Below are 27,742 nucleotides of genomic sequence, written 5' to 3' on the forward strand. Positions count from 1 at the left end.
CCCTTACTTGAGGGTCACTAAATAAATGTGGCCACTTTAGAAAGGCATTCCTTGACTTTCCTACTCAATATAAAATAGGATTTTCTCCCCAACTCTTACAAACCTCTATCCTCTTTTTTAAAAAAGATTTTATTTATTACAGAGAGAGAGAGAGAGAGAGAGTGAGCAAGCATGAGCAGGGGGTGGGGGGCAGAGGGAGAGGAAGAGAGAATCCCAAGCAGAGCCCTCCATCGAGTGTGGAGTCAGACATGGAGCTCGACCAGATGACCCCAAGATCATGACCTGAGCCCAAATCAAGAGTCAGCCACTTCACCAAATGAGCCACTCAGGTACCCTAACTTTTACCCTCTTACTCTGCTTTTTTCTTCATAATACTTACCACTACTGCTGTATTATATACTCATTCCTTTATTTGCTTATACTCATCTTCCTCACTAGCATGCAGGTTGTTTATAGGCAAAGACTTTGCTTTATTTATTGCCATATCACCAGCAACTTAAACCTGCTTGGCATAAAGTAGATGCTCTGTAAGTATTTTCTAGATGAATGAGTGTATTTGAATAGGTATGAGCAAAGCCATAGAAATAAATACTGTTTAAACCATATTAATATTCAAAAAGTTCCCAGAAAAAGCTTCATTGCCCTATTTTTTTTATTTACCATTTAAAAAAAAATAATAGGTGATGACTGGACATCAACATGTAAAAGAATGAAATTGGACCCCTTTCTCACACCATATACAAAAATTAACTTCAAATTGATCATAGACATAAATCTAAAAGCTAAAACTATAAAACTCTTAGGAGAAAACATAGAAGTAAATCTTTATGACATTGGATTAAGCATTGGTTTCTTAGATGGGACGCCAAAAGCAAATTGAAAAAATTAAAAATGATAAATCAGACTTCGTCAAAAATTTTAAAACTTCATTCTTCAATATACACCTTTAGGGTGCCTGGGTGGCTCAGTTGGTTAAGTGTCTGCCTTCGGCTCAGGTCATGACCCTGGGGTCCTGGGACTGAGCCCTGTGTCAGGTTCTCAGCTTGCTGGGGAGCCTGCTTCTCCCTCTCTCTCTCTACCTTACCCCCTCTCTTTTTCTCTCTCTCTTATGCTCTCTCTCTCACTCATGCAAATAAATGAATAAAATCTTCTTTTTTTAAAAAGACACCATCAAGAAACTGAAAAGACAACCCACACATAATGAGAGAAATGTGTTCCAGTCATATCTGTGATAAAGAACTTATATCTAGAATATAAAGAACTCCTACAACTCAATAATAAAAAGGCTAATAACCCAATTTTAAAATGGTCTAAGGATAAGAATAGACATTTCTCCAAAGAAGATATACAAATAGCTAATAAACACATGAAAAGATGCTCAATATTATTAGCCATCAGGGAAATACAAATCAAAACAACACAAGATACCACTTACTGTGCACTAAAATAGCTATAATCAAAAGACAAGGGTTTGTGAGGATATGGAGAAATTGGACCCTCACTGCTTATGGGCATGTAAAGTGTAAAATTTTAGCCACTTTGTAAAACACTTTGGAAATTCCACAAAATGCTAAACATAGAGTTATCAAATAACCCAGCAGACCAATTCCTAGATACAGACCTAAGAAAGATAAAATCATATATCCAGGGATCCCTGGGTGGCGCAGCGGTTTGGCGCCTGCCTTTGGCCCAGGGCGCGATCCTGGAGACCCGGGATCGAATCCCACGTCGGGCTCCCGGTGCATGGAGCCTGCTTCTCCCTCTGCCTGTGTCTCTGCCTCTCTCTCTCTCTCTCTGTGACTATCATAAATAAATAAAAATTAAAAAAAAAATCTTAAAAAAAAATCATATATCCACACAAAGTCTTTTATATGAATGTTCATAGCAGCATTATTCATAATAGCAAAAAGTAGAAACAACTCAAGTATCAATTGACTAATGCATGGATAAATAAAATACAGATTATATACATACAGTGAAATATTACTAGGCTATATAAAGGAATGAAGTACTGGTGTATACTACAACATGGACGAACTTTCAAAACATTACACTAAGTGAAAGAAGCCAATTGCAAAAGACCATAAATTGTGTGATTCCATTTACATGAAATGTCCAGAATGAGCAAATCTATAAAGACAGAAAGTGAGGTGGCTCAGTTGACTGGGCTTCTGACTCTTGATTTCGGCTCAGGTGGCTCAGTTGATTGGGCTTCTTGACTCTTGATTTCGGCATAGGTCATGGTCTCAGAGTTGTGGGATCAAGCCCTGCATCAGGCTCCATGCTCAATGGGGCATCTGCTTCTCTCTTCTCTCCCTTTCCCTCTGACCCTTCCTGTCTTTGTGTTCTCTCTCTACAATAAATAAATAAAACTTAAAGAAAAAAAAGACAAAGTGTTCACTGGCTGCCTATGACTGGAGGAGTGGGGAAGAATGGGGAGTGATTGCTAATAAGTACAGAATTCCTTTTTGGGGTGATGAAAGTTATCTAACAGAGGTATACATACTGTGAACATACTAAAAGCCATTGAATTATGCACTTGAAATTTGGGACTTGTTTGATATATGAATTATAATTTTTTTTAAGTAATATGCCCTTTGTTAGGTTTCTGTTTCAGGGACAGAATTATATCCATATCACACCCATGTCATTGGTACTTTACCTAAACCACTTACAATACTCTAGAGCCATGGTTTTCTTTTCTTTTTGTTTTGTTTTTTTTTTTTAAGATTTTATTTATTTATTTATTCATGAGAGACACACAGAGTGAGGAAGTGACACAGGCAGAAGGAGAAGCAGGTTCCCCGCAGGGAGCCTGATGCAGGACTCCATCCCAGGAGCTGAAGGCAGACACTCAACCACTGATTCACCCAGGCATCCCTAGAGCCACAATTTACAAAGCATGGTCCCTAAACCGGAGATATAGGATCCCCAGTAATTCACTAGCAAGTTCTTTGGCCCTGCTCCACACCTACTGAATCAGAAACTTTGGGGTGGTGCCCAACAATGTGTGTTTCAATAAGGCCCGTAGGTAATTCTGATGCTCACAGAAATACTAAATCCACCTCTTAGGAGGAACCTAAGATCTCTTTTCCTAAGACAAGTTTGTACAAAATTCCTACATGCCCCACCACCACCACTTTCAGGATATTTACTAGACCGCTGTCTCTTTAAATAATTATGCAGAGCTCTTCTGCTCTTTTCCTTTCTCCTTTCTCCACACATGCAGTAAAGTCATGGCCTGCTCTGTAGATTTCTACACCCTCCCACTTCCTTTCTCTGTGTGGCCAGGCTGGTAGAAGTAATATTCCAATATTTAGGTTCAAGTGAAGCTAGGAAATCCCACTTCTTGGTCTTGAGACCTCGGGCACATGGAAAAGAACATGGTACATTGCCATATTGGGTATTTGATTCCCAATTTATTAGTATTCCTTTTATATACAGCTCCCTTGAAACTCTGGGGAGAAGAGGTGCTTATCAGGCCAGGATAGACACATGTTGGGCTCTTAGCTGAATGACTTTATAATCATGCCAAAATTTCACACTTAGTCCTAAGTACCCACCACCATGACATTTACCCTGCTTACTAAACACCTAACCCTCTTACATCAACATACTTTGTTTACCCACACTTTTATCTACATGATGAGCAAGCATGGCCGTTGAACAGCCATGGATGATGACCTTTATGTGGTCACTGTGGTTTGCTGGGAAGCTTGAAGGCATGTGCTTTTGCTCTAGGGTCTTGAAGAGTCAGTTGCAGAACCCAGTGGCTTTTGGCAACATAGCTTCAGAGCTACCCACTACAAAAAAGTAAACCCCTTGTTTAGCACTTGTTTAAGTGCTAAATATAGGTCACTTGCCCTCACATGGGCAAAGGTGACTTCTATCAGCCATGCTAAATGTACATACATATGTGTGTATATAGTATATCCAGAGACATGGAAATAAATCATTCACCAGCTCTCTTTCTGCAACAGAAAACAGAAATAGAGAAAAATTTAACAACTGCAAACCCAGAGCTAAGTTATCAGAGACCAAATTAAAGCTGTTGGTATTTTTATCGAAACATCTCTACCTCTGAAATCTAATTTCTTGCAACTTTCCATATAGAATCCTGTGTTGTATTATTTATAAGAAAATTATAAGAACCATTTCACAATATATGTAAATGAAACCCTCATGCTGTATGCCTTAAACTTATATGTCAATTATTTCTCAATAAAACTGGGGGAAAAAAAAGAAAAGAATATTCTGTCCTCCCTTGACAGTATTTTCTGGCTACAGAAACCACTGCAGCCATGAAGTAACAATGATTTCAGTAATGTTTCCATAGCTACCTTGTTTCGAAGTGAGGTTTATTCTGTTTTAAAGTCTACTGACCTATTCACGTTCTTATTTGAAGTATTTTCAATCTAATCTCTTGTCTGCCTATTACTGTCTAACGTTCTTGTGATTCCTATATTTAAGGAAGTCCTGGATGCATAAATATATGGTAAGTAGGCCTTCCAGTTAGACAGAACAACATGATGAATATTTTCTTCTTTTTTTCTATTCTTTTCCCATCTGATGTGTGTTCCTTGTGTCCTGCCCTTGCATCACAAGGAAATGTTCCGAAGATTTTGGAAGGTAAAGGCTGTTTAAGGTGCATTGGTGCCCTCTTGTGGTCATTCTGGCCGTGGGTCCTTCCTGGAAGTCTCTTCCACAAACCTATAATTGTCTTGAAAGAAGTTAATGAAAAAGAATCATTCAAAATCCAATTGCTGACTGTCATAGGTGTCCTTGTATCCATGTCTTTTGCCCCCTGCAGGTGTGAGGGTCTGTCTAGAAAGATAGGCAGCCTCTCCTGCGTGGTAGCATAACTCTAAGAGTTAAAGAACTCTGCTCTTCCCTCCAAGGCAGAAGCCTCATTACTAATGAATGCTGTTCAAGGGTTAAGCCATAGAAGTGACCAGGACCACATCTTAGAGGAAGATGGTACACCAAACAACTCTCAGAAAGGCTCCAAAATGAAGGCAACCCACATAAAGGGGAGACAGGGCTTCATTTCAACAGAACTTAGCCCATCCTCAAAAGAGAAAGCAAGCCTTTTAAAAAAGCTAAAAATATGAAGCTCCAGTGCTGGCTGGAAAATCAATACAAAACAACCAATAAAATTCTAATTGATTCAATGCAACTAATTTTTTTTCAATAAACATGAGAGGGAGTGAATGATATATGGTCCCATAATTGTCCAATAGAACTTTCTGCAATGGTGGAAGGTTCTCTGTTGTGATGTCCAATGCAGTAACCACTAACTACATGGGTTACTGAGCACTTGAAATGTGGCTAGTGCAACTGAGAAGTTGAACTCTATTTCATTTCATTTTAATAAATTTAAATACACTATCTGTGGAGGGATTGCAGGGACCAGGCCTCAAAACCAGTATCAGCAGAGAACCATTGCAACAGTTAGCCCAGTGAGAAAGAAGGAGGCACTTAATCAGGATGAGGGACTTGTTGGGTCCTGGGCCCCCCAGTCTCCTGCATATGCTATATCAGAACTATCTTGCTGCTATAACCATAATCAAGCCAAAGACTCAGAGCAGCTTCACACCCTAAGACACATGCCATCTAGCAATCAAAAATTAATTTCAAAATACCTGAGTTCTTTCTTGAATTTCTCAAACACATTTGCACTGCCTCCATTCATACCCTGGCACATTGAGGGCCATGGCACTCAAAGAAATTCTTTTTCTTCTCCCACCTACTTCCCTCATTCCCCACAGCTGCTCTCACACGTGCCCCTAAAATTGCCTAGAAAACTCTTCCATCACTAGCTCCTGTGCTTCCTGTGCTTCCTCCTTCTCTCTTTCCTCTCAGTCCTCCAGCTTTCTCTTATCCCCTAGTTTCCATTTTCTGCCCCTCTAAACCCTAAGGAAGTAGTTTCCTCATTGTGTAGGGGAGAGGAAGAAGTAGAGCATGCAAAGCCAAAACAACACCCCCACCATACACACACAAAAGCTTATCCCATACACAAATGAACAGCCTAGAGACTCTTGTAGTTTACTGTCTCCACCCCACCTCCCTCTGCTTTTTTCAGTTTTTTTCTGGAGTAACTCCAAAGTAGGGGCCTCAGAACAGCAGTGTTGCTTCAGCTGGGAGTTCATCAAAAATGCAAAGTCGTGAGCCCTAGTCCAAACTACTGAATTTCAATCTTAGGGGAAAGGGCCCAAGAAACTGTTTCAATGTGCCTGCCAGGAGACTCTTATCATTAAATTTTAAGAATCAGTGGCCTAACAGATTTGAAAGCCATTAATCTCTTGTACCTGCAGAGGTGCTATCAAGTGACCTTGACTAGATCCATCTGTCCCTTCTAATAAATCTTGGGACTAGGTAATGAGAAGTTTCCCAGACAGAGACATGTCCATATTCACACTTAATCCTCCCTCCCCACAGGAGTCTTGGCTAGGGCAATGTTTCATAACCTCTTGTACATCATGGCTAATAAGGAAAATGAGAGGATTTAGAGGTACATGATTAAACACAATGTGATCTCTACCAGAGATGCCCAGTTATGAGGAGGACAGTGTACCTCGGGATAAGGAGTCAAGATTTCCCTGTCTGCCTTTAAGGAAGCAAATGTGAGACCATCTCCTAACACTCAAATGTTGGGTTCTGTCCCACCCATCCTGGGGCCCTGAAACATCACAAGTAGAAGCCTAAGTAGCTGCCACAGTCTTTCTGGTGGCCATTCTGCCATAAGAAGCACAGTAGAGGGATGAGGTTTACCCATATCACTTTCTGCTTCCAAATCTAGCCTTAGGATCTCAGATTTGTACTTGGTGACTTAATCCTGTTCTATATTATCTGATAATCTGTTTCCCTATGTCTGCCTCTCAGTAGGAGAATTGGAATGAGCTTTCAAGTTAGTGATGACGTCCAATATTGTTTTCCTGCCTAAACCTTGGCCTTTGGTTCTCCTGCCCCTTAGCAGACTGCCTGATTCAGTACTTATTCTAGTAAGAACACAGGCAGGACACATTTCTTGATCATTTGTGCATGTGCACGAACCCAGCATGGAAATTATAGCTGTGGTCCACCTTACCACACATCTGTTCCTGGGTGTCAGGCAGTTCTGCTCCGAAAAGTCCATTTTTGGTGAGTCTGGATTTATCCTCGCTTTCTCATCAAGGTATCAACTTCAAACCATTTCACTACATCTCTCTGATTTCTTCTTCTCCTCTTCCCTCTTTTCTTTCCTTCAGTTATTCTCCCCTTCTATTTTTTTCCACTTTCATATTTTTCTGGCAAAGGAAAAAAGTCCACTACATTAGGTGATGTGTACTGGAAAGAGCACCAAACTTGGAATCCAGTTCCCTAAATTAAAGTCTCAATTCTCTAATGATATATCTATAAGATGTAGATAATAATGCTTTTAGCAGAGTTCACAAACAATTGCTAAATAGCTACAATGCTCTAAGCACTGTGCTCAGGATTAGGGATATATTAGTGATCACTAATAATTATATGCCAACAACTGTGAGAAGAATTGCTCTGGAAGATGATACAGAGTGTCATCACAGCATCCAGCATGAAGGTCCATATTTTTTCAGGAGGGGACTTAGAGTTGCCACAAGTGTGTGATAGAACACTGTAAACTATAAAATCCTATGGAAGTATAAATTATAATTTATATTCTGATCCATTTCTCCTCTCTCTCTCTTTTCCCCATTCCTTTTCTTTCTCTTTTTCCTTTTTTGGAGGGTGCCTCAAATCAATCTTAGGTTCTCAAGCAACGATTATCATCCATAGATTCAATGCTAGGTACCCAAACTAAAACAGTAACTGGTACCCGACCCCATCTATAGATTCAATGCAACCCCTATCAAAGTTTCAATTGCATTTTTTAAAGAAGTAGAAAAAAATGATTCTAAAATTTGTGTGGAATTACAAAAAGACCCTAAAAATCCAAAGCAATCTTGAGGAAGAAGAACAAAGCTGAAGTTATCATACTTCCTGATTTCAACTATACTACAAAGCTATAGTCAGTCATCAAAATAATATCATTCTAGCATAAAATCAGACACACGGACTAATGGAATAGCACTGAGAGCCCAGAAATAGATCCATGCATATACAATCAACTAATATTTGACAAGGGAGCCAAGAATACTCAATGTGGAAAGAAACAGTCTCTTCAATAAATGGCGCTAGGAAAACTGGATAATCACATTCAAAAGAATGAAATTAGACCTCTATTTTACGCCACTAACAAAAAATTAACTCAGAATGGATTCAAGACATATATGTAAGACCTGAGACTATGAAACTCTTAGAAGAAAATGTAAAGAAAAATTCTCTGACATTGGTTTCAGCAATGTTTTTTTTTTTGCATATGACACACAAAACACAAGCAATAAAAGCACAAATAAGCAAGTAGGACTACATCAAACCTAAAAGCATCTGCAGAGCAAAAGAAATGGTTGATAAACATAATGAAAAGGCAGCCTATAGAATGGGAGAAAATAATTGCAAATCATATCTCTGATAAGGGGGTTAATATCCAAAATATATGAGGAACTCCTACAACTCAATAGCAAAAATCATCACCATCATCATAATCCAATTTTAAAATGGGCAAAGGATCAGAACAGATATTTTTTCAAAGAAGACATACAAATGGCCAAAAGGTACATGAAAAGGTGCTCAGCATTAGTCATCATCAGGGAAATGCAAATTAAAATCACAGTGAGGTATCACCTTGTACCTATTAGATGGCTATCATCAAAAAGACAAGAATTAACAAATGTTGGCAAAAATATGGAGAAAAGGAAACCCTTGTGTATTGTTAGTGGGACACAAACTAGTATAGCCACTATGAGAAACAGTATGGAGGTTTGGCAAAAACTGTAAATAGAACTACCATATGATCCAGCAATCCCACTTCTGGGGATACATCTGAAGAAAACAAAATCACTATCTCAAAGAGATATCTGCACTCTCATGTTCACTGCAGCATTATTTGCCATAGCCAAGACAGAAAAAACCTGAAGATCCATTGATGGATGACTAAACAAAACATAGTATGTATATACAATGGAATATTATTTGGCCATAAGAAAAGAAATCTCTGTCATTTGCAATGACATAGATGAAACTTGAGAGCTTTGTGCTAAGTGAAATCAGTCGGAGAAAGACAAATGCAGTATGATCTTACTTATATGTAAGTAAGAAAAAATGCAGTATGATCTTACTTATATGTAAGTAAGAAAAAATGCAGTATGATCTTACTTATATGTAAGTAAGAAAAAGCCAAACTTACAGAAGTAGAGAATAGAATGGTTGTTGTCAGTGCTGGGTGGTGTTGGTGGGGGTTAAAGGGAATGGGGAGATGTTGGTCAAAGGGTAAAAACTTCTAGTTATAAAATGAATAAATCCTGAGGATCTCATGTATAGCTTGGTAACTATAATTAATAGTAGTGTACTATATGTTTGAAAGTTGGTAAGAGAATAGATCTTAAAAGTTCTCACCACACACACACACACACACACACACACAAAAGACAACTATGTGATGTGATAGATGTGTTAACTAACCCTATTGTGGTAACCATTTCAAATATATATGTAAACCAAGTCATCTAGTCATACACCTTAAACTTACACAATGTTATGTGTCAATTATATCTCAAACCTGGAAAAATCAAATAAATAGAACCACTAGACCTTTATATAATCAGAAAAACTCAGTAAATATTTAGGAAGACTGTGATGGAACACAGGGTGTGGAAATAAAGATGAATCTTTTTTAAATAAGGTAAGCATTTATTCAGAGTCTATTGAATATCCATGCTTGCTAGATGCAGTGTCAGATACTGAAGACACAGTGAAAAAAGACATGTGCCCTGCTAGTTACCCCGAAGATACAAATATAGTGATCCAAAGGAGCACCTGTACCCCAATATTTATAGCAGCAATGTCCACAATAGCCAAACTATGAAAAGAGCCCAGATGTCCATCGATAGATGAATGGATAAAGAAGATGCGTATACACACACACACACAATGGAGTATTACTCAGCCATCAGAAAGGATGAAATCTTAGCATTTATGTCAACATGGATGGAACTGGAGTGAAAGTCAATCAGAGAAAGTCAATTATCATATGGTTTCAATCATGTGAGGAATATAAGAAACAGTGAAGAGGGTCATAGAGAAGGGAGGGAAAACGGAATGGGAAGAAATCAGAAAGGGAGACAAATAATGAGAAACTCTTAACTCGGGGAAAGAAATTAAACGTTGCTGGAGGGGAGGTGGAGTAACTGTGTGATGAGCATTAAGGAGGGCACTTGATATAATGAGCACTGGGTGTTACATGCAACTGATAAATTACTGAACTCTACATCTGAAACTAATGATGTTCTTTATGTTGGCTAATTGAATTTAAATAATAAAAAAAGACATGTGCCTACCCTCAAGGAGCTCACATCTGGAGGGGAGACAGCCAAGCCCATAGCACACTGTGACAAGTGCTTTGACATGGGAAGGACTGAGGAGAGTATAAATGAGAGGCTCCTAAACCAGCTTGGAAAAGTCAAAGGAAGCTTTGCAGAGGAGGCAAGGTCTGAGCTAGGTCCAGAAGGACAGGTAGGAATTACCCAGCTGGTCAAACTGAGGGAAATACATATCACCTGAAATCAAACGCAAACATAACCACAGAGCATGAACAGTCTTTAGGGAAATATAGGGAGAGCATTTAAAATATTCCTAAAACCAGAATGTCTTCTCTCCCTCGAAAAGCCACAGAGGGTGAACACAAGATGGCACTGGTGCGATGGGATTGCATAAAGCAGGGAAGACTTAAAACATCTGACAGAAACTGCAAATCTAATAGAAGTCGACAAGATATGGGTGCTCACTTGCCTCTTGGGGTGGGGGTTGGGGAGAGTCAAGTGACACAACCTTCCTGGAGGACAAGGCAGCATTATGTATTGAAAGCCTCAAAAATGTCCGTGGTTTTTGACCCAGTAGCTCAACCTTTAGAAATTGATCCTAAGTGAAGATTTTCATACAAGGATGTTTATAATGGCATTATTTTCAAACAGTGAGGAACTGGAAACAAGCCAAGTAATGGTTAGATGAACTGTGGCACAGTGAAAAAGCAGATGGCAATTATAATCGTACTCTTAAACAGCACTTAATGATAAGGAAAATGCTCTGGATATAATTTCAAGTGTAAAAAAAAATAGGATACAAAACTGCATGTACAGCATGATTCATTTTATTAAAAATGTATCTATATATGTATATGTGTGTATGCAAAGAAAAAAGACTGGAAGGAAAAATATCAAAATATCAAGTGGTGGCATTACAAGCAGTTTTTATTTGATTCTTTAAAGCTTTTCTTTATAACCCAAATTTTCATCCTTTGTATGCCCTGCTATTATTAGAGAAAAATAACAGACATTATAAAAGAAAATGTTAACAGAGGCTATCTCTAGAAAATAAGGTTGGAGTTGACTTTTGAAATTCTTCATGCTATCCAAAATATTTTCCCAACATTTCATGCTATGACTAGTGATGCCTCTTTACAAGAAACCATTGAAGAGCCTTTTTTTACTAGGAACTCAGAATGCTTAGGGAACAAGCTGCTATTTTAAGAGATTAGTGATTAACTCACCTGCTGAGAACAGGTGTCAGTTTAGCAGAGAATGACATGGTCGATCCCTCCCCTACCCCCAGCACCAGAGGACCTCCTATTGCCCTTCCACCTTTTCTTCCCCCTGCATCTACCTTTGAGAATGGGAAGTCGGCAGGGCTTTTGACCTTGATCTGTAATTTGCAGGTTTAACTTTCTTATACCTTTTCTCAGTAACCTGGCATTAAGAAAGTTTGCAGGTGGCAAGGCAAGGCCAGCCCATTAAGCTTAGCAGGTACTCCTGGGAGTGCTGGGAGGGGAGATCCCACATAAAGGAGATCTTCTGACATAAGCACTCAAATCTCTTTGTGTAAATATCTCTTCTCTCATTCTTCAGTTAATTAACTAACAACAATTTTTCAGCAAGCACATTCCTGGCAAGTAAGTATTTGGATGCTGGATCACTACCCCTATCTTTCCTTCTCCTCCATGTATTAGTTGGGCTCTATGGGTCTTGAAAAGCATTCTTTTGTTGGAGGAGACAGAAGCTACACTCAGTGTCATTCTCCTGTGGTCTTTATCATCTGCAAGCATTGCATTATATTTCCCAAACAGGAGGCCCTACACCTTCCATGCTCTACTTGCCCCAAACAAAGCTTTTAAAAATACTTTTGCTTGTCTTTAGGCTTGCTTTTTTTTTTTTTTTTTTTTTTACCACAAGCTTTGGCTTGTTCTGAGCTTTAGCCTTCCTGACACTCTTCTCACCAGTATGACAGGCCTGGGCCAGGCATTAGTTCCCACTGCACCCTATCTCCATGGGATTATGTTTACCTCATTGTGTAAAAATGTTGAATATATTTTGTTTCTCAGATTCTGTACCTGATCCATAGTGTACGCATCTCAAAGCCTATAGACACTGCTTCTAACCCATTTACTGGATGCTTCCACCTGAAAATGTCTCTGTTTTCATATTCCTTTTGTGCTATGTGGTTATCCTCCATAATACCTGGTTTCATGATTTCATTTCTCCCCACTCCTTCCAGTTTTGGGTGGAATCTCTCAATTAGGTAGGTGTTTCCTGTCAAACAAGTCTTCCCAGATTTATGCAGCACACTCAGTAATCTCTGCCAGAGGGGCTGGTATCAAAAGCCACAATCTAAAAACCAAAAGACTGCTAGTTAACAGTGAGAGTAGCCAATACTTCAATTTTCATTCCTCATTAATCTTCACAAGTGGCAACCTTTAAAATGGAGGGTGACATGTTTATAGCTTCTGCCCACCTCTACTCTTAGCCTTCCATGTATTTTATAAGGGCCTTCAAAGCCAATAAAGATATATATGTGGTAGGGTTCTTTTACTGCCAGCGTGCACTCCTTCATATATAAATCTATAGGTGTGACTATTGATCAATAGTACTGATATATACTGGTGGGTGTCAACCACATCCTGCGTGCCTGTGTGCTCCAGCCTGACAATTCACCCCTGCACCCTGTGGCAGCCAACAGGGTTCCCCTGAAGGGAGTTGGTCAACTACATGACTCACCTCTTCCTAACCGGGTGGGAACAGCCTTGCTGGCCCCTGCTCCTGTCAGTGCCCGCCACTGCTGTGCTCTCTTGCTGTTGATGAACTTGGGGCTGCTAGGCAGGGCACAAAGCTGCACCCTAGGCCCCAGATCTCCTCTGCAGAGATGGGGGAGACCCAACCAAGCCTTTCACCTCTCTGCAAGCAGATAGAACCCACTATGCTTGCAGCATGTACTACTTGCTTAGTCAGGAAGCCACACATGGCTCACCCTGCAACAATTCTCTTGGCTTTCAGACTTTTCTGTATCCTTTGTGGCTCTCCCTATCAAAATGTGCTTATTCACCAGCTCATTCCCTAGAAAATCCTTTCATAGTTCCCTTAAGAAAACAGCTCTTATTGTATGTCAACTATACCTCAATAATTAAAAAAAAAAAAAAAAGAAAACTGCTCTTAAATCAGCTGAATCAGAGCAAATCAACTGCATTTCACTGTTAATAATGATTAACTCTAGCAACTTCCCAACTTCAAATGTTTAAGAAGCAGCAAACTGAAAATACAGGTACAGCTTACACACAGAATGGTCATGATTTTCCTCACACCTCTTCCCATTCATACCCATTTGCTGGGTCTCCTGGAACCAGGCACTCAACAGGGGTTTCTGAAATGCTCCCATCCTCACCTAACCCATGTCTTGCTTGTCCTTCAATAGCCTCAAATCTCATCTCTGCAGCTGTGAAACTGTTGCTACAGAAGAGACCTCTGAGACAATCTGATAAGTCTTATTTTTTATCTGTAATAGGTACAAATTTTCACTCACCCACTCAGATGTGGAAGATGTGATGTTATTACACCATAACTGAACTTAGTGCTTTAAGTGCTCATTTCGGTTTCATCTTGCCAATGCAGGGTAATTAATTCACCTTCAGGTTTTTTGTCTTGGGTCATTTTGGGTTAATATTCAACCAGTTCAGGATTCTCTCTCTGTTCTCATCCTCCAAAACCCACACACAATCTAAGGTTAGGTGGGATGTGAGGTACAGTTTAGGTTCCATCTTGGCAACTGGAATGAGGAAATTGAGTGTTATAATCCTCTCTCCAGGGCAACCCGGGTAGCTCAGCGGTTTAGCACTGCTTTCAGCCCAGGGCCTGATCCTGGAGACCCAGGATCGAGTCCCTCGTCAGGCTCCCTGCATGGAGCCTGCTTCTCCCTCCACCTGTGTCTCTGCCTCTCTCTCTTTGTCATGAATAAATAAAATAAAATAAAATATTTTTTTTAAAAAAAAGATTTATAATCCTCTCTCCATGCTAGTTTCTGCTGAGATACCTAGCTTCTCGCTTGATCCTTATTGCCAGGTACTGGTATCCATTATTGCTATCAAGCCTCCAAAGTCAATGAGCTGCATTCTCCTTAGCCAGGCATACAAGATTTAGCAAATAAAAATATAGGAGACAGATTAAATTTGAAGTTCAGATAAACAACAAATGATTGGGGGAGGGGAGGTGTTGTCCAACCAACCATTAGCCTTCTCTCAGTATTTTGTCATAAAAGAGAAGTAGAGAGACCAAGACTTCCAGGCCTCTCCATTGGAGGCAAGCCTTGACACAGCTCATTTCTCTTGCTATGTAGTTTGAAAGAAAGAGAAAGCCACCCCATGTGTATGGCATTCAAACACACTATGACTTCTGGGAAGCAAGAGCCCATACCCTGGAATCCAGTCAGATTAGAAGTTCCTCTTCATGTCCAGTTTGGGATGATGAAAAAGTTTTGGAGATGAATAGTAGTGATGATTTCACAACAATGCAAATGCACTTAATGCTTCTAAGCTGAACATCTAAAACAGTTAAAATGGCAAAATTTTATGTTGTGCATATTTTACCATTATTTTTAGAAGCCCCTTTTCATGGAGAGAAGGGGAAATAGGAAAAAGACAAGGACTGCCCTCCCAAATCATGGATTAAAAACTAGGGATGCATTCATTTCCTCTGCCTTCTAGCAGTCCCCTCCTCTATGCTTTGGTTTACCCCTCAGCTGGAGGTAAGACTGCTGCCCCCACTCTGACCTCACAACCATCTGTAACAACTGTTGTTGGAAGAGAGTCAGCTGCTGCCAGGAGCTCTCCTAGAAATTGAGGAAGTCCCTCCTCAAAGTTCCAGCAAACCGCTCCTCACACTTCATTGGCTCAAATTGGGTCTCATGCCCATTTATTACTCAATCTCTGACAAAGGGGATGAGAGAGTCCCATTAGACCAATGAGACCCAGACTTGGAACTGAGCAAAGATCAAGCTTCCCTTGAGCAGTAAATTGTGGGAGAGTAGGTGAGGAGAAAAGGGTTCTTACCTAACAGTGGGCCCATTGGGAATGGGATGGGGGAAATGGATAGACAATCTAGCATCCACCAGATGTGGACTGGGTAGAGCAGAACTGCACTGTCTGGTACTTACCTTGGTATTCCCAAAGCCTTAAGAGGCAAGAAGCTGAGCTTCAAAAGCCAAGTACTCCATTCTGTAACACCTCCCATGCCTGCCCACCCTACCTCCGCCACAAAAGTAAAAGTCTTAGGGATGCCTGGGTGGCTCAACAGTTGAGTGTCTGCTCTAGGCTCAGGGCATGATCCCAGGATTCTGGGATAGAGTCCCACATCAGGTTCCCTCCATGGAGCCTGTTCCTCCCTCTGCTTATGTCTCTGTCTCTTGCTCTGTGTCTCTTATGATTAAATAAATCTTTAAAAAAATAATAAAAGTCTTAGGTAAATTGTATTCAAGTGATTGGTGTGACATCTGCATAGCTAAACCCTCAGGCACTCTAGCCCTGCTCATTGTACCCCATCCCTACCACAGCCACCATTAAGCCTGTTTTGCTCTGGGATCCTTGATGTTTCCCAACAATACTCCCTGCAGGACTGATGCCTTCTATGTCCTCGAACAGGAACTCCAGTGTGGCTAGTAGAGGAAACTCTTTTTAACTCTAATAATGTAAACATGCAATTGGATTGATTAGATATTTCTTAAAGATGTGGAATGAGGCATGAGACAAAATTACCTGGATTGGGGAGAGACTTAAAATGAATATAGGAAATGCAAATCTTACCACTCACTAAAAAGCAGTAGAAAAAACTGAAAATGAAAGTAGAATTCAGTATATAGTGTTCTTTCAAGTCTGGGAGTCCAGAATAAAGAAGTTTTATAAGAAGTTTTGAAAAGCCAGAGAAAATTGTACAAGCTCATCTAATCCAACAGAGATTCTTTCTAAAATTAGAAGTGAAAAGGGTGGCTTCCCTAGGGGAAGGATGGAACCTTTCTAATAATATTTGAGTGTAAGTTCACAGGTGCAGAAATGGAAGGAGGTCTGGAAAAGGTAGTTAAAAATCAACATGCTGTGCAACAAACAAAACAGATATGAAGGAACATTTGTCTGAGGACTTTGTACCCTACTCCCTCCAGTAAATATGCCACACATCATTTGGATACTTTTTAATGCTTAAAAGTTCATAATTTTTAAAGAGTGTGTATATGACACGGTAATGTGCATTTATTTATTTGGTAAAGTATGTTAATCACTTATTCAACAAATATTTTCTAAGCACCTAGTATGTACTAGAAACAGCCTTGATATGTGTATCTCTTATATCAATGTGGTCTTATAAATGTTAAGAACCATCTGAAGTAAAAATATCTTTTTTCCACGCTTTTTAAATATATTTACACCGAAGCATTTCAATTAGTTTTACCTGCTTGTTTCTTTAATTGTGCATTGAAAAATTGGACATTAAATTGTTTCTAAATTAATTTCAAGGTTTGTAGCAAAACTATAGCTTTTACAGACATCAAAGAAATAGCTCAGAGCTATTGTAAAATAATAAGCAAATACACTAAACTAGGAAAAGAATATGGCCATTGTGAGTATTCTTGTTTATTATTAAATATCAGAAGAGGATAAATAATATAAATTACCATATCAGTATTTTTTTTTTGAGAGAGAGAGAGAGAGAGAGTGAGGGGGGAAGGACAGAGAGAGAGAGAGAATCTTAAGTAGGCTCCACATCCAGCACAGCACCCAACATGGGGCTCAGTCTCAAGACCCTGAGATCATGACCTGATCCTAAATCAAGAGTTGACTACTTAACCAACTAAGACACCCAGGAGAATTTTTCTTCTTCCTTTTCTTCTTATTATATATATGTGAGAAGATGGATGTTAACTCTACTTATTGTGGTAATCATTTCAAAGATATGTAAATCAAGCCATCATGCTGCATGCCTTAAACTTAAACAGTGATATATGTCAATTATTTTTCAATAAAACTGGAAAAAAATAATTTCTTTGCAAACTATGTAAGCTAATTTTCATGTGCTATCTAATATATACTTATAAATAGAAATTTGCTACATTTTACTATGCTTTGTAACCTTTCATAAATTGAGTTTTTCATTTTCAAATTTAATCAATTCAAATTATTTATGGCTATAATTGTGTTGAGTAAGAAAGTGATTGAAGTTAAGATTTTGAAAAGCTGGCCATAAATTGAGCAACATTAGTTTTAAATAGAACTATTCCATTGTGGATTTTATTATTCAGCCATATGAATAGTACTGATAGAAATTATCCATGGTGAGCAAAATCGTTTTTATTTAATTGAGTTTTACCTTTGTCGATACACACTCCAGTTTAAATACACCTATAAAAAATACTATTCTCTGGATGGCTGTGGTGCAATCATGCAATCTTTATGCAATGTCAAGCCAGGAAAAACAGTGTGGAATATTTAATGTATGAAGTTTTGGGTGGATATTTGCAACCCAAATAAAACTGTGTTTACTGGGGTCTTGTTGGCAACAAACAAATTTCACTACTACCCCTATATGTTTAAACATATAGATACAGATATAGATTTATATTTATAACTATATATTATACTGGGACTATACCATTCTGGGAATGCAATCTAGCAGGATGCCAAATACAGGGAGCAAAAGCCCCAACCCCAGTATCCTTGGAAAAGAGAAAATCTCAATCTGATGGAGGCTGTTGTTGGATTACTTAAGGATTCAGTTTTATCCTTATTTTGACATGTGTTAGTAAGTGATGAAAGGAGATAAAGATCTGTCTAATATAAAAGTTCTGTGCACTTTCTGCCATATGCTGCCTTGGCTACATGTGACCAGGAACTTGGTCCAGGTCACAGGCAACATGGATTTGGGGTCCATTCTTCCTACTTGCCCACCCCCAGTAATCCTTGACCCAATTTGGACATTGTGTCTGGGTAAGTAGCATTTCTATCTTTCCCCTTTATTATATGTCCCTCTTACTCTCCATAACTTTCAAATCATCTTCTTCTGCCCCACTCCTCTAATTATATTTAATTCAGTGGAAAGTTAGCCTTTCTCATTTAACATTTCATTGGCAGTGGGGTATAGCAGAAAGAGTACAAACTGGCTTTTTATCATGAGAGACATCTGGATTGGAACTTCAGTGCATCCCACTTAATTTTGGGCAACTATAACTTCCTAATGTAGTCATTGACAAAATGGACATGATGATGATGATTATAATGATGATGATAAATGGGAATGATAATATCACCAGCCAGTGGTATAAAGGAAACCCCATAATCCAGTAACACTGGCTCTCAAACCTATTCTTTGATACCGTGTTCCTGTGTCACCAGATGAAACAGGGAGACTTGCCAGTTTATTGCTTGCCTCATAAGTTTGCATATGGTGATTTCTGACACATAGTTTTTGGGATTTTTTAAAATAATATTTATTTATTTTAGAGAGGGGGGGGGGAGGGAAAGAAAACATGCAGGGAAGGGCAGAGGGAGAGGGAGAGAGAAAGCCAAGCAGATTTGGACTGAGTGTGGAGCCCCACATGGGGCTCAATCTTACCACTCTAAAACCATGAGTCCAACACTTAACCCACTTCACCATCCAGGTGCCCTCATAGTTTTTTTAATATTAAAAAATGAAACCAGAAAAAGATAAATATTTAATAGATTTCAGAATTAGAAAGTCTTTTCAAAGCATAAAGCATTGGAAGAAACAAAAAGTAAATTGCTTTTATATAATTTCTGCCCTAGTAAAGCTAATATTCTAGCTTTTCTCATTTCTGTATTCTTCCAGGTAAACTCTAGAATAATTTTGTTATCATCCGCCTGAATAATACCATCAATACTTTGTCCAGGATCATGTTGAAGTAGCACCGGGAAGCCTTGGTGGCTCAGCAGTTGAGCGTCTACCTTTGGCTCAGGGCGTGATCCCAGAGTCCTGGAATTGAGTCCCACGTCGGGATCCCTGCATGGAGCCTGCTTCTCCACCTTCCTCCTATGTCTCTGCCTCTCTCTGTGTGTCTCTCATGAATAAAAAAAGAAAAAAAAAAAAAAAAAACTTAAGTAGCACCATGATCAAAGCTGAAGCCAAGACCTTTACAGCAAAGTAAAGGTTTTTCCAGGAATCCCTAGCAAGTCTCTGCTCACATAGCAGAACCCAAAATTGTTACAGAAATGACCACCCTTCTTAGCAAAGGAGGCTATAAAAGATGTTTAGTCTCCAGCTTCTAGAATGGAGGTGGGAGAAGGGATATGAGAATGGATGTTGAGTGAGCTCACCGCAGGATCTGCCATAAAGTCACCATGAAAGAGGACACAGAAGTAGAAGCTGCAAGAGCTATTTCCCTGAGCACCTGGGCATGACCAGACACAAAGATTATTGCTGTGGGATGCAGACAATATGGCGCACACTGGTGAAAAGGCCACTCTGTCCTTATTTGCTTCAGACAGCCAAGCAGGTTCAATACTCTGAGGAGTATTGCTCCCAATACTCTGGGAGCAGCCACTAGGGAGAGTAACTGTTCCCTACAAATAAAAAAAAAGTTTGGGGCAGCCAGGAGAGCAGTGGTCTTATGATAGGCCTCTCTCAAATGCCTGTGGGTATTACATCTTTGGGCAAATTCTGCTGTCTGCCTATCCAACAGCATGTCTCCTTCTTCATTGCTAACAGAATTAGTTAGCAGTTCTGTTTGTTCTGTCAGTTTTGTTCTGTCAGCCATGTTACTAGTCATGGATGAATCATGTTTGATCAAAACCCATCACGCAGGGACGCCTGGGTGTCTCAGCTGTTGAGCCTCTGCCTTGGGCTCAGGGTGTGATCCCCGGGTCAAGGATTGAGTCGGCATCGGGCTCCTTGTGGGGAGGCTGCGTCTCCCTCTGCCTGAGTCTCTGTCTCTCATGAATAAATAAAAAACAAAAACAAAAACAAAAAAAACAACCCATCATGCAATTGCAGTCCCCCTGGACAGTGATTGGTCTAGAGGTGGGCAATCTGATCCAGCTTTGGACAATGAGATGTAAGGGGAATTCTGCTGGGGGTGGTTCTAGAAAAATGTGTCTTGCCAGATTAAAAAAAGAAAAAATATACACCATCCCTTTTGTCCCTGCTCCTTCCTCCTGCCTTGAACATGGTTATGTGTGGACATTATGCTTAGAGCTATGGTTTTTCTGACTTGCATCCACAAGGCAATAGTCTAAGATAAGAGAAATTTTCCCAGATTGGCAATGGAAACACAGAGCTTAGGTCCTTGATGATTTTGAGAGAGCCAGTGTACATCATTCCTGGAACTGCCTACCACTGGAATAATGGTGGGAAACAATTAAATGTCTTTATTATTCAAATCACTGTTGGTGGAGTTGTTGTATTACTTGAAACTGACAGGATTTCTGTTACAGCCCTAAAAAAGGAGAACAGAGCAGAGCATTCTGAGTTAGCTTGTTCTTGTGTAAAGACCTGGGAGGCAGAAGATGTCAAGAGAAGCAAATGTGCTAGCAAAATCTGGGCATTAATATGAATGTGCCCTCTTCCTGAGGCAGTGATTCAAGTTATATCTAAAAAGTAATCTGAAAAGAAATGACATTTTTATACAACTTTCCATTTTAGAAAGATAATGTACTTCTCAATTATTTAAATCTCTTCTATGCCTAAATTTTACATTTTTGTCATATGTGCCCCACCTATGTTGTTAGGTTTATTACTAGATATATTGTGTTTGAGGATGTTGTCTCCCTCAGCATGTTGGGGTTCCCTAGGGCTTTGTCTTCTGCCTTCTTTCCACCCTACAATTGCCCTGGATGATTTGCCCTGGATGAATTGCCCCCTCTCCTGGCCCTTCCCCAACTACGACTACAAGCTGCTCCTTCTCCATTCTGGGAAAATATCCTTAACCTTTTAGGTACATAAACTTTTCCCTGGACTGTTTTTTGGAGGTCATCCAACACTGATTGACAGGAAAAGGTAACATTTGGAATCTAGTGAGCTTGAGGTTAAAACGTGTCATGTCAGCAATTGCTAAACAACAGTACATCAGATTAGGTCAAGAATTCGTGAAATGTTTGTGCCAAGTGAAATGTCAAAGCACAAAGTGTGTGAAAGAAAAAAATCTCTGTGCCAGTCAAAATGTCATTCTGTCTTGCAACACGTAATTTATTCCTTTCTGTCTTTATCGCGTTCTTGTTTCACACGTATTAATGCTGCCTCTAAGTAATTGAAATTAATACTGGCATTATCAGTGGTTAAGGGCAAAAACTAAAGAGCTAATTTAGAATCATTCAGTCAATTTGGACTCTTTTTGAAAATGGAATTTGTTAATCCAACCTTAAAAATAAGTCCTTACCTGATTGTCCAAAGCATTCCCATTGCAGCCATTATTTGTTCTGTTAATTTTTGTAATATGTAAAAACAGGGCACAGAAGATAGTAAGGAATGAACTTTTTAAAATGCTGATTCTGAGGAATTGCAAACATGATAGAAAATCCTATAGATATGATTACCAGATTAGGTAGCCCTCAACAAATGGAATGCTAGTAGCTTGTTGAGTTGTGAGGCAGACCTCCATGTTTGTCGCCATTTTCCTACTGGTTTTAATTCCTGAATTGGCAAAGCTTCCCAGAACATGGCTTCTCTCCATGCCATTGCTTTCTCGGATAGCAGCTTTCTGTTGCAGAGTCATGGCCAAACAGTGAGGAATAGGTCCTGCTCTTGATGCCACAGCTGCCCGTTTAATAAACCAAAATGTTTCTCTGTAGGCATCAGGGCCAGGACTAGCATGAGGCAATGGAGGTGCCCAGAGCACAGGACCCCAGGAGACCCCCATTCTCAGTGCTGCCCTACACTTACATGGCCCTGAGGTGAATGCTTCCTTAAATATTGTGTCTTAGGCACCACACTTGCCTCACCACCATCCTGGCCCTGGTAGGGCCTTATTGTTGCCTTTGAAATTGAAGGAAAGGACATGGGACTAAAGAACAACTCTGTAAGTCTTCTGACAATGATAACTGAGTTCTTACCCAGTTATATTAATTCCACATATTGGAAATCGAACAATATGAACTTGAAGAGTCATAAGAAGCCTGTATTGCTAAGATAAAAGAAAATTCTCAACAAGAGAGTCCAATTAATGGCCCAGAATGGGCCCAACCGAGTGACAGGACCATGTGGGACCACCATGTTCCAGGGTTTGGGTCTCAGTTTTTCAGATTTGGAGCTCCACTTTATCAGCACAAAGAGACATAGTCAGTCAGACTGAGGAAAACTGACAAGAATTACAAATAATCCAGAAATCCAATTCACTAAGAGTTGTAGATATTTTCCAGTGACAATACCCTAGTATCCAATGTTCAGGACACTCCTCCCTAGAGTCAGGGGATGTGGAACAAAGTGTTAATAATCAGACAGCTGCAAATGATCATGGAAAGAGAACACAGTGGGGTTTGGGGGGGCTATCAATGACAGGAATATTTCATCCAGGGCCGGGAAAAGTCCTGCCTCTAGCCGGAATAGTCTGTGTTATCTCTTCTCTCCATAAATATAAATTGTGCATCTACCATGTGCCCAGCAAACTCTGTCATCTCTACCTTTAAAATGAATTCTAAATCCAGAACTTCCTGCCATCTCCACAGTAACCATCTAAGTCATGCTCCATCTTCCTGGACCTGGGTTAATGGAACAGGTCCCCAACTGGTCTCCCAGAGTCCACCCTCTCCCAGTATAGTCCATTCTTCATCCAACTGTTGGGTTGCTCCCTTTAAAATGTGAGTCAGATCATGATGTGCCTCAGCTCAAAACCCTCTATTGACTTTCTACATGTTGGAATAAAACCCCAAATCCCTTTCTTGGACTGCAAGACCTATGTGGTCTCACCCCAGCTCTCTGTTATTTCCCACCACTGCTCACCTCATCCATTCCACTTACTACAGAAGCTTCTCTCCTTTTTTAAAAAAGATTTTATTTATTTATTCATGAGAAACACAGGGGGCTGGGGGCAGAGACATAGGCAGAGGGAGAAGCAGGTTCCATGCAGGAAGCTCAATGTGGGACTTGATTCTGGGACTCCAGGGTCAGGCTCTGAGCCAAAGGCAGATGCTCAACCGCTGAGCCACCCAGGCATCTCCTGCTCCTGGGACACTTCATGAACACCTTTGCCTCAGGACCTCTGCAGACACCTCTGCTACTTGAATATATTCCCAGATATCTGCATGGCTCACTGTGCTCAATATTTCAATGTCTATGCTTAACTATCACCTTATTGTGAAGCTTCCATGACTACCCTATCTCAAACAGACAAAGTGATCCTTCCATCACTTTCTGTCCCCCTACCCTGAAGAATCCTTAACCATCTGTCAAGTTTTCTGTCTTTCCCCAATAGAAGGTAAACTCCATGAATTTTACCTGTTTTGTTTATTGTTCTGGTTCCTAGAACATTGCCTAGAACATGATAAATACTCCATATATATTTGCTGAATTAAGGGTGAATACAGGGGATCCCTGGATGGTTCAGTGGTTTAGTGCCTGCCTTCAGCCCAGGGTGTGGTCCTGGACTCCCAGGATGGAGTCCCACATCAGGCTCCCTGCATGGAGCCTGCTTCTCTCTGCCTATGTCTCTGCCTCGCTTACTTTCTCTGTGTCTCTCATGAATGAATGGATGGATGAATGAATGAATGAATGAATAAGTAAATAAATAAATAAATAAATAAATAAATAAATAAATAAATAAATAAATGGTGAATACATGTAGGTTATGTTATAATTCTTGTGACTAGAAATGAGTATTGTTTGGTGGCTTGGGCCATCACTCTGGCCTCTATGAAATAGTTTTTTGGGACTCTTGATCTCCCTTTACTTTTTTTTTTTTCCCCAGTTTTTTTTTTTTAACATTTCAGAATATATAGTAGGTCACTGGCATGTTTATGATTATCTGATTTTTTTTTTTTTTAGTGGCTAACTTTGACATCAGTTGAGTTATGATGGGTGAGTGAAGGGCAGCCAGTCAGCAGGGTCCATAGGCATATCAGAAAACACAGCTGACATGTCTAGCACATATGTAAATCATATCAATCTTATACCTTAGTTTACATAAGTGGAATATTGCTTTAGATTATTGTCCATCTTCTTCAGTGTGGCTTCTTCTCTACCTTTAGTGGTAGAGTTTGTTCTGCCAGTCTTTTGGGGATTGTTTTGTTTTGTTTTTTCTGATTTCTAGGATATCTAGGATGATTTGATCCTTATCTAGTTGTATTCATGGGAGGTGGTGAGTCTAGGGTCTTCCTACTCTACCACCACCTTCCCCTCCTACAATATCCCTTTGCTTGCTCCATGCCCAGTATGGAGCCCAATGTGGGGCTTGAACTCATGACCCTGAAATCAAGACCTGGGTTGAGATCAAGTGTCAGATGCCTAACTGACTGAGCCACTCAGGTGCCGCCCCTTCCTTTGCTTTTTGTTGGACTAGGTAAGGTGATAGGAAAAAGGAGAGAGATGCACAGATGATCTGACACAATGTGTAAGTGAAGACATTAGTTGCCCTGAGCAACTCAAATGTGCCAGATCATCTGTGCATCTCTCTCCTTTAATCCTCATGACAGCCCTACAACAAGCCCCAAGAATCAGAGATTGTTATCCTCCAATTGTTTCCACAAATGAAAAAAGTAAGGCTCATAAAGTCTCATTAACTAGCTCAGGGCAGCACAACAATATGGATGCAGTACTCAGACTTGGCTCTTCTAACCCCAGACCCAGACTCTTTCCTGTGTCTGTGTCATACCTCTCCAACTGCCTCACCTGCAAGCCTTAGTCCACAACCACCACAAGTTGCAAGTGAGATGGACCAGGAAGTCTTATGGCTCAACATTTGTTGTTTGAGCATAGGCAGAAGCCTGACCCAGAGACTAGATGCTTCAGTCTCCTGAGAGAATAAGCATCTTTTCACTCTTATAGGTGAGTGTTGCTTTGGGGCATTGAAAACCAACATGAAGAGTCAAGTCTAATAGCTACAGCCTATTGGGGTTTGTTTACTTCAGGGGTAACCTTAGTGGTCTGCCCCAGCTGCTACCTTCCTGTAGCAGAATACCCTTGGAGAATCCTGTAGCATGGCCAGGGGACTTCTTGGCCATTTACCACATTGTAACCTGTCCTTCATCTGGAAAAATGTGAGGCCTGATACCCCATTTCTGGTATTCCCAGGGTGTTCTACTCCAAGTCCAGGGTTTTCTAATCCCAGGAAGCAATTTATACAAGTGATAAGGGAAGAAAGTAGAGACATGAAAGTTTTCACAAAATTCATTTCTTGCTTCAGATGAGAGAAGTTTGCATGCATTCTGCTTTGTAATAGTTCTACTAGAGAGTAGGGGAATCCTACTTCTCAGTGTTTCAAATGAGAAAATTGCAATCGAATGTCATTGCTGTTACTCATCTAGACCAAACCATCCAATAGAAATTTCTGCAATAAAGGAAATATTCTATCTGTGCTTTCCAATTTGTACCCATTAGTCACATATGGATGTTAAATGCTTAAAATGTAGCTAATACAACTGAGGAACAGAATTTTAAATTTTTTTTAATTTCCATTCATTTAAATTTCAATTTAAGCCATCTGTGGCTAGTGACTACTGTATTGAACTACACAGATCTAGGCTATGAAACAAAAGGCCAAGCCTCCTCACCCCTTTGAACACAATGACCAAGTTTGCCCATAGAACCTTGCCATGAAGAGCTTGCTTCATCAGTTCCTCCTAAGAAAGGAGGGTCTCCACTGCTCACATCTTCTGGACAAAAAAAATAAATAAGTAAACCAGAAAGATAATGTAACCATATTCTACTACTGCCACAAATTACCATCAACTTGGAAGGTTAGAACCCATATTTACTGTCTCACACTTTCTGTAGGTCAGAAGTCCAGGTACAGCGTAGGTCAACAGGTTTCTCTGTTCAGGGTCTCACCAGGCCCAAGTTTAAGTGTGGGAGGGGCTGCATTCCTTTCTGGAGGCTTTGAGGAAGAATCTGTTCATTCAGACCGTTGGCAGAATTCAGTTCCTTGCTCTTGTAGGAGTGAGGTCTCTGCTTGCTTGCTAATTGTCAGCAGGAGGGTAACCCTTAGCTCCAAAAGGCCTCTCTCTGCACATGTCCCCCCCCAGCTCAGCTCCAACAACAGCACATCAAATCCTTCCCGTACTCAGAATCTCTCTGCCTTCCTCTTCTGCCCTCAGCTTTGAAGGGCTTACACAATTACACTGGATCCACTCACATAATCTTCCTATTTTATGGTCAATTGATTAGTGACCTTAATTATATCTGTGAAGCCTCTTTTGCCAATTAATATAGCATAAGCACAAGAGTATTAATAAAGGAGCAAAAGCCATAGGACCTAAATTCTTCCTATCACAACCAGATAGAGAAACCAGTGAGATAATAGCTAGCAGTTATTTGGTGTTTTCTAGAGTAGAAAATAAAAAGGACTTACTGGGGGAAAAAATATTTTTAAAAAACCACAACAACCTCTTTTGACTATTTTCTCTTAGAAGCCTGAGTCATTTGTCTCACTTCACCACCATAAGAAATGGGTCAAGTGGTGGCTATCCCTGATCTCTGTCAAGGATCCCCAGACATTTCAGGTTACGCACCTGGGAGAATCTAAGTCTTCAGAATAGCTTCCAGTAGAGAAAATAGAGCTGCTACACTACCTTGAAGGTGCTGCCCCATCACAGCAGAACCTATGAGCAGTTTTGAGCCCTCTTTCTGGTTTAGCCAGTGCTCGGTTAGATATTAAGTCTTGATAAGAATCGGAGGCAGTTAATTAATGAACAAACCTTACATGCAGTCTAAACTACTCAGCTCCTGTTTAGCAAATTCCAGTAAGAAAATGAAGCGAATGGAAAAACACTTCCTTCTAATTAGGTGAAAAGAAACACTGAGTTTTCAAGTCTGAAACAAAGAGCTGTTTTGTGTTTGTCATCCTCCTGGAGAGAAGGAAGAAAGATATCTTTGAGCTAGGAGTTCAGAAAGAGAGAGAGCGTGAGCTGAGGGAGGACCAGTCTGTCACCTGAAAGAGAGCAAATGAAGGACAATTTGCTAAGAGTACATTTTCTAAGAGTAAGCACCCCAGTCCAGCAAGTTCCCATGAGAATTCATTGGGGGCCACAATGTCGAGAAACTGTAGAACCAAGGCCTGGATGGCGAGGTCACTAGGACTGCTCAAAGCTGTCTGGTTGGTACTTACCCCAGGTTTATCAGTTCTACCTTCCTTTCTTGAGGCTGGCTAATGCTGAAGCACAAAA

General features: G+C 40.1%; 1 long non-coding RNA gene across 7 annotated transcripts in view; it reads right to left on the reverse strand.

Moving 5' to 3' along the window:
- Positions 1-27,742, reverse strand: part of LOC112932568 (uncharacterized) — a 425,597-nt gene that overhangs the window by 377,855 nt on the left and 20,000 nt on the right. For all 7 annotated transcript variants that reach the window (XR_011995276.1, XR_011995274.1, XR_011995277.1 and 4 more), the window contains one exon: positions 27,089-27,507. This is a non-coding gene — a long non-coding RNA (uncharacterized lncRNA). The remainder of the gene's footprint in view (positions 1-27,088; positions 27,508-27,742) is intronic.

This window comes from Vulpes vulpes, chromosome 11 (assembly GCF_048418805.1).
Source record: "Vulpes vulpes isolate BD-2025 chromosome 11, VulVul3, whole genome shotgun sequence".
NCBI lineage: Eukaryota > Metazoa > Chordata > Mammalia > Carnivora > Canidae > Vulpes > Vulpes vulpes.